At 39.4% G+C, this 8,589-nt stretch overlaps 1 pseudogene; it reads right to left on the bottom strand.

Annotated features, from left to right (window-relative positions):
* Positions 1-6,475: 6,475 nt before the first annotated feature.
* On the bottom strand, positions 6,476-8,101 carry LOC102865668 (annotated as a pseudogene).
* Between the last annotated feature and the right edge of the window lie 488 nt (positions 8,102-8,589).

The raw sequence follows: 8,589 nt of genomic DNA, 5'->3' as shown, positions 1-8,589 counted from the left end.
AGAGTGACACCAAGTTTCTCCTTGGAGGCTAGGATTTTGAAACTTCATCTCACATATTTTGGACAGGTGGTCTGAAGTAACCCATCCTTAGAGAATAGCATCATGCTCAGAATGGTAGAGGGACAGTGCAGAAGAGGAAGACTCTGGAGGAGATAGAGTGATACAGTAACTGGGGTAATAGCAATAGGTGTGTCAGTCAGTGAGACTGGCTCAGAACAGGGCAGGCTTCAGAGCTGTTGTACATAGAGTTCCTATGAGTTACAGACTACTTGATGGCACATAACAACAACAACAACAGTAGGCTTTGAGAACAGGGTATATTATTCCTGCCACTTCATTTTTGTTTTTTCAGAAGTTCTTTGTTTTTCTGGGTCCCTTTTCTTTCCAAATAAACATGTCAATCCTACTTCTTTAAAAAAAAATAATTTGGCATCTGTACTGGGAATGCATTAAACATGTAGATTCCTTTGGTAGGATTGCCATTTTCACTATGTTGAATCTTCCTATTCATGAACAGAAACATTTTTCCATTTATTTAGGAATGTCCATCTGTTCTTCATTGACTGTACAAAGGCATTTGACTATGTGGATGACAACAAATTGTGGTTAACCTTGAGATGAATTGGAATCCGAGAACGCTTGACTGTGCTCCTGTGAAACATACTTGGACCAGGAAACAGTGTTCAGAACAGAGCAAAGAAACACAGCATAGTTCTAAATCTGGCAAGCGAGCATCACGGATGTATTCTGATAATCTGTATGAAGAGCAGATCATTCAAAGGCTGGGCTCTATGAGGAGAAATGTGGCATCTGGGTTGGAGGAAGATTCAACAACCTGCAATATGCAGATTGTTCAACCTTGCTTGTAGAAACTGAGGTGGATCTGAAGAATTTGCTGCAGTAAGTAAAGAATTGTAGTCTTTAGTACAGATTGAACCTCACTCAACAAAGATTCTCACGATTGGGCCAATTGGCAGCACTATGAACAATGGAGGAAAAATTGAGGCTGTTAAGATTTCAGCTTTCTAGATTCCACGATCAGCACTCTTGGTACAGCAGTCAGGAAATCAAAAGACAAATTGTAGCTTTGGGGGAGATGGAGACTGAGGCTTCCCTGGGGATATTGGTCCCTTTGTCTGGGAATTCTTGCCTCCACACCTGCGGGACCATCCCAGGGGCCAATTAGGAGAAAAGACTTTAGGACAAAGAGCATCAAGCAAAGGAAATGATTTTCTTAGCTCTCTCCAAGGGGGGAAGGCTGACTTGAGACCCCCTCTATACCCATGCTGCTTGAGCTGGTGTCCCTGATCTCTCACCATTCCAGAGACAAAGGAAGACACTAACCTTCAGGAGAAAATGTAAGAGAGCTGAGGTGACGGTTTGTGATGAAAGTGAGCATTCTGCACTGCTTTTGTGGATATGGACCTAAGGCTAACTTGGAAACATAGGTCCTCCATCTGGGGATCCTTGCCACTGTGGCTGCAGGGCCACCCTAAGGGCCAAACAGGACAAAAAAGTTAGGACAAAGAGCTACAAGCAGATGAGAGAATTTTCTTAGCCTTCTGTAAGAGAGAACACTGACTTGAGACCTCCCCCAGCACACAATCTGCTTGAGTTGGCGCCCATGATCTCTGATGTTGTCTCACTCCAGAGATAAAGGAAGACATTAAGCTTCAGGAGAAAAGGTGCATGAAAAGTTATTTGAGTAGAGCACCTGATCTCACACCACTAAGCCACTTCATACATGAAGGAAGAATATTGATTTGGTGACAAGGTTCTACATAAAGGTGAGGTTCTTGTATGGCTGCTGAGCAGAGCAGAAGGAACCTCAAGGACTTTAGGGAAGGCAACATTTCCCAGAAAGGACTTTCAGTTGAGTGAATGACTTTCCTCAGAGATTGAACATTTTAATTTGGCAACTAGTCAGTAACATAAAAAAGACAAGAACCTCCAAAACTTTTGCAGACACTATTGAAACAGACTAACATTTATGAAGAAAAACCTCACATAACCTCAAGAAAGCAGCAGGAAGCTTCAGATACTGTGATAAAACTTAAGCCCTTTTTTAAAAAAAGAGCAGAGAATACTAAAGACCTCATGAATACCCTAGAGACAAGAAGGCCGACGATATAGGTTGATATGGAGATATTAAAAAAGCTATGAAAGTACAAATAATTAAAGAAACAATGGAAACCACATGTATGAAACTACAGTAGATGTAGAGAACCAGAAAGAAGATGCAAATGATGGAAGAAACTATGAAAACCACTAAGAAAGCAAATACTCCAGAGACATGGAGCCAGGCAAAAAAGATATTGATGAGGGAATACTTGCACAATTATGGAAGAAAATGCAAAAAATGGAAGAAGAAATTGAAACTATAGATAAATGAGTACAAAAACTTAAAAAAAATTACTACAACAGAGAGGGTGTAGCCAACACTGTACTGGAAATAACAGAAATTCATGAAAATGTAATCCCTAATATAAGACTGAAATGGCAGAAATGTCTAAGATGCACGAAGGACAAAAATGTAGAACAGAAGAGATGGAGCTGAGAGTCAGTGAGATTCTAGAAGACAAGAACTTCAATGGAAACACAACAGGAGAAAAATCAGAGATAAGACATGAAGACAATGAAGAAAACATTAGAATAATGCAGGATGACATCAAAAGGAATAACATACATTTGATTGGAATTCCATAATATAAGAGGGATAGGGAAATCACTAAGAAAATTGGGGAAGAAGTACTAGAAGAAAACTTCCCAGGTGTTATGAAAATGAGGACATGCACATTCAGGAAGTTCAGGGATCCTCAAATAGACTAGACCAAAAAAGGAAAACATCAAGACATTGTTGTTGTTGTTATGTGCCATCAAGTCACTTGTGACCCATAGTGACCCTGTGTACAACAGCCCTAAATTCTACTCTGTCCTGTGCCAATCTGTCTCCGACACACCCATCCCAATTACCCCAGTCACTGAATTAATCCACCTCACAGAGGGCGTTCTCCTGTGTCTGCCCTCTACCCTCCCAAGCATGATGTCCCTCTCTAAGGACCAGTCTTTCCTTACAACATGACCAAATTATGCCAGACGAAGCCTCAGAATCCTTGCCTCCAAGAAGCAGCCCGGTTTAACACTCTCCAAGATGAATCTGTTTTCTTAGCAGTCCATGGTACCCTCAATACTCTTCTCCAGCACCACAGCTCAATGGCATCAATTCTCCTTTTCCCTACTCATCGTCCAACTAGTGATTGCAAAGACCATGGCCTGTATCAGATGCACATTGTTTCCAGAGAGACACCATTGTTCCTCAGTTCTTTGGAGAGGTTCTTAACAGCAGACTTTCCCATTGCAATATGTCTTTTAATTTCCTGACTGCTGGTGCCAAGAATGTTCACTGTGGAGTAAAGCAAACTAAAGCTGTAAACAATCGCAATCTCTTCACCATCCATCCTGACGCTGCCAATTGGTCCAGTGTAGAGAATCTTTGTCTTCTTGATATTGAGCCTCAATCCATATTGAAGGCTGCTGTCCTTGACCCTCTGCAGCAAGCTCTTCAGGTCCTCCTCAGTGTCAGTAAGCAGGGTTGTGTCATCTGCATAACGTAAATTGTTGATAGATCTTCCACCAATCCTGACACTGCATTTCTCCTCATAGAGCCCAGCCTCCCGGATCATCTGTTTTGCATACAGGTTGAAAAGTTATGGAGACAGGACACATTCCTTGTGTACGCCCTTCTCAATTTTGAACTATGTAGTGTTTGCTTGCTCTGTTCTGACAACTCCCTCTTGGTCCAAGTATAGGTTTCTCATTAGCACGATCAAGTGTTCTGGGATTCCCATTCTTCTCAGAGTCAGCCACAGGTTGCTATGATCCACACAGTCAAACACCTTTGCATAGTCAATTAAACACAGATAGACATTCCTCTGGTACTCCCTGCTTTCAGCTAAGATCCATGTAACATTAGCTACAATATCCCTAGTGCCACGACCCCTTTGAGTCTATCCTACCAAAATTTCAGAACCATTTCAGAAACAGGTTTGAGGTCTTGAACACTAATGAGTGAAGCCCAGATGAGTTGTGGGAGGATATCAAGGGTATCATCCAGGAAGAGTGCAAACATCATTTAAAGACAGGAGGAAGAAAAGATAAAAATGGATGTCAGAAGAAAATCTGAATATTGCACTGGAGCTCAGAGAAGCCAAAGCACAAGGAAGAATTCAGGATATTAAAGAGCTGAACAGAAGATTTCAAAAGGCAGCGCAGGATGACAAAGTAAAATATTACAATTAAATGTGCAAGGAACTGGAGTCGGAAAATCAGAAGGGCCAAACTCACTCAGCATTTCTCAAGCTCAAGAACTGAAGAACAAATTCAAACCTTGAGTTGCTATAATCAAGGATGCTTTAGGAAGAATATTAAATGATCCAGGAAGTATTAAAAGAAGATGGGAAGAATATACTGAGTCACTGTACTAGAAGGAATTTGGCAGACACACAAGAATTTAATGAAACAACATATGAGCAAGAACCTATGGTGATGAAGGAAGAAGTTCAGGCTGCTTTGAAGGAAATAGCAAAAAGTAAGACCCCAGGAATAGATGGTATACCAACTGTCATATTTCAGCTAACAGATACTGCTCTAAACTTGCTTACCAAGTTGTACCAAGAAATCTGGAGAAAAACCACTTGGCCAACTGACTGGAAGAGATCTATCATTGATTTCACATGAGGACATATCACAGTCAAATTCTTCAAAATAAAAAATGAGGATAGAACAGTGAATGCAGCATGAGAAAAACAGAGTCACCAACAAAGGAAAAGCAATCGGGTTAAGTTCTGATTTTTCAGCAGAAACCATATGAGCAAGAAGACAATCAAATGGTGGTTGTTGTTGTTGTTATGTGCCGTCGAGTCGTTTGCGACTCATAATGACCCTATGTACAACAGCCCTAAACCGCAGTCCTAAACCGTGCTCTATCCCGTGCCATAGCAAAATGGCAGCTATGAAACCTTGCCTATCAAAAATCCATCGATATGTTGTCTACAAGAGACATATCTAAGAAATGAAGAGAAAGATAGATTCAAAATCAAAGACTGGAAAAAATATACTAAGTAAATATCATCCACCAAAAAGGCAGGAGTGGCAATACTAAGCTTGGATAAAATAAACTTTAGAGTAAAAACCACCATAAATGATAAGGACAGGCATTATGTAATTATTAAAGGTACACTAGATCAAGAAGACCTAACACCAACATTTATACATGAAATGATAGATATGCTAAATATATAATTGTTAACAAAATTGGAAAAACACGGCAATCCTGAAGGTGTGGGGTTCAAATCCAGTAGATGCTCCACTGGAAAGAGGGGCAATCTCTTCCTGTGCTAGTTGGATTCAACTTGAAGGTACACAACAAGAAAAAAAAATTGAACAAAGAAATAGCACCACAATAATGGTTGCAGACTTCAACACACCACCCTCACCAAAGGATAGGTTAACTGAAAATAAAGTTAACAAAGATGCAGAGATCTAAATTATACATTTTTCCAATTCGACCTTGTGAATGTATTCTGAGTACTGCACCCAACTAAAACACAATTCATTTTCTTCTCTAGTTCACACGGCACATTTTCCAGAGTTGATCACCTATTAAAGCACAAAGCAAACCACAAAAAATTCAAAACATTGAAATTATACAAAGTATTTTCTCAGACCACAATTTCATAATATTAGAAAATTACCACAAGAAGATAAAGTTGTGTTTTTTTATTTTTCTATTGGTTTCAAGCTTTGTTTAATTTAGACAGATGGGGGATGGTTTTGTCCTAGTAGCAGAACGATACCATTTCTTTGTCAATTCCAAGTCTTTGGAAAATATTATAATTGTTTTTTCTTCTGCACTCCTACACTAAGAGCAGAACAGAGGAACTAAAGCCACGGCCACATATCTTCGTAAGTGTACCTCTGTCATCTCAACCTTTCATTACAAAGTAGAGATGTACAAGTGCCAAGGTATGCATGCTTCTAAAGCCCTGGTGATGTCCACCTAATAGGTAAGTCATTGCATTTCTTCTGAAGAACAAAAGTGGTGACCACTACAAAATGGCAATGGTACAAGGAGTTAAAAACAGCTTTCCTTTTCATCAAATCCCACGAGTTCTTTCCGATACACACTGTAAATGTAATGATTGGACCATATACTAAAAATTCCAGTATTTTACATCTCTGAGATTGAAGTTAGAGGTAAGTTTGTTGTTTTGGCTTTTTTTAAAATGAGCTTGTATAAAGTTCACCTATTACTAAAGAGTTATTCCAGTAGTGTTTTACTCTAGTAGTGTATAATAATCTGATCTGAAAACAATCCATTATGGTACAGTGTAAATATTCTGGTTTTAAATCTTCATATCTGTCACGTATCTTTTTTTAAAAAAAATCCAGTTTCTCAGGAACATAAAAGTCATCTTCAGAAACCTGGTTGAGGCCTTTCTCCAATTCCTCCAGCCAGCTGAAACACTGCCAGGCTTACTTCTTGTGCAAGGCTATCTGCATTTTCTTGGGAGTCAGCTTCTGCATACACACAGACTATATCTTCTGTTCCAGAGGGCCGGACAAAAGCTCAAGAAAGCCTGTACTTCTTCACCAGGCCATCAATTGACTCCTTTAGGCCTGAGGGTATAACCGCTTGTCTTTCAGCATCATTAGTACTGATACTTGCTTATCTGCAACCTTAACCTTGAGTTGCCTGTTTGTTATATCTGTATAGAGAGCATCCCACTGTTGTACAGTTACTCCTTTCAGAGACAAAATTGCTTCAATCACCAGCATTTCAGAAATAGCACCACCAGTTGCCTGGTTAACCAAGTCAACAATGTTTTCAAGAATCATAGCAGCTTTCCTTTTATTATCTTGTAGCTCTTTTGCTAATTGTTTTATCTTCATTTCAGCAACTTTACTAAACAGTACTGTGCCATGTCCATTTGCTTCAAAATACACGGCAATATCAAACTCTTGAGTCTTGTGGTGCAAATGTTTCACACCAGTTTTTGTACAAAAGACAGGGACCTTCATAACTTCTTCAAGATGCCGTGTTGAACTTCCGTTTGCATATGCAGTTTGTACAACACCAATATTCAAATTTTCTCCAATCTCCAGCAGAAGCTCTTTAAGAAAAGTGCTAATTAATGTTGCTATTTTGTCTCCATCTAGGAGATGAAAATGACCATTAGCATCTTGGTAATAATACACAATTCTGTCTGCATCTCCATCAAAGGAACAGCACCTTTCATTAGACTTCATTTCCATTCCTTCAGGAGGTTTCTGTTGACTTTTCACAAAATTAGTCCCACTTAAATGATTGAATTTCCCCACAGACCCATCATTAAACAAGCAAACTGACAGCCCCTGAGAGAAGTAGTGTTCCATTTATCTTACCTTCAGGGCACCTATACCATTCACACAGTCGACCTTAAGTGTTTGAAATTCATCTCCACAACAAGAAGCCTGTTTGTTAAGTTCCACAAAAGCCTTAGCGTGTTTCTGATAGTAACCGTCTATTGTTGTCTTTCATTACTGGCCATTGGTATTTCGACAGTACACCATGTAGTGCAGCTGGGGTGTTGTTAATAAGCCATAATCATGGAACTGAGCTCCCAAAACAATCACATCATCTATTACAGATTGTGCAAGTTTCTCACTGCTGGGCCAAGTATCTCTAGCAATCACTCTGAAGGAATCTTGTGGCAAATTCAGTCTCTTTCTCACTGATGGCCACCAGGGTTCTCTGTATGTTCTGCTCTTCAACATTTGCCAAACAGGTAGTATATTCCTCCCAGGATGGTGCCAACATTTCACCCCAAAGGATCTACCAATTTTACACCATTGTCTTCCTCTGGATTGTGTGAGGCAGTTACCATGACTTCTATAGTCGACTGTGTCTATTTGACCTCAGGACCACCAATAATCCTATTCCAAACATGACATGATCAAGATGTTCTGCCTTTGATCAAAATCCAGCAGTCCCATACTGAAGAACGAGTCCACTGGGCTTAGCGTGTAATGTAGAGAATTTGGTAATAGTATCTAAATCCATGTCTCTTCTAACCCTTGGCCTCCACCATGTGCACAATGGACTCCAGTGCTTGGATGAAGATAAAGTTTTTAAAACCACCAATGTTGAAGCCAAATAATACCCTGCCAGAACATTATTGGGTTATAAAAGAAATAAAGAATGGAATAAAAAAGTTCCTCAAAGCAAACGATAATGAAACACAACATAACAAACCTCTGGGATACACAGCTAAGGTGTCAGTTCATAGCAATAGGTGAACACATAAAAAACTAAAAAAGAAGTAAAATTAGTGCTCTAATTCAACAACCTCATCAAATAGAAAAAGAACAACAATCTAACACTGCAACCTCTTAAGAAAAATTAGAAGAACAAGAGCTGAAATCAGTGAGATAGAAAACAGAAATACAATTGAAACCAGCAACAAAACCAAGAGTTAGTTTTTTGAAAGAGTCGATAAATTGATAAACCATTGGTAAACTTAATGAAAGAAAAATAGAAGACAAAATTAC

The sequence above is a fragment of the Elephantulus edwardii genome, unplaced genomic scaffold, assembly GCF_000299155.1.
Source record: "Elephantulus edwardii isolate Elephantulus edwardi_28Jun2011 unplaced genomic scaffold, EleEdw1.0 scaffold00379, whole genome shotgun sequence".
Classification (NCBI taxonomy): Eukaryota; Metazoa; Chordata; class Mammalia; order Macroscelidea; family Macroscelididae; genus Elephantulus; species Elephantulus edwardii.
Note: the sequence above shows the minus strand (reverse complement) of the source record. Positions and strands in the feature narration are given on the sequence as shown.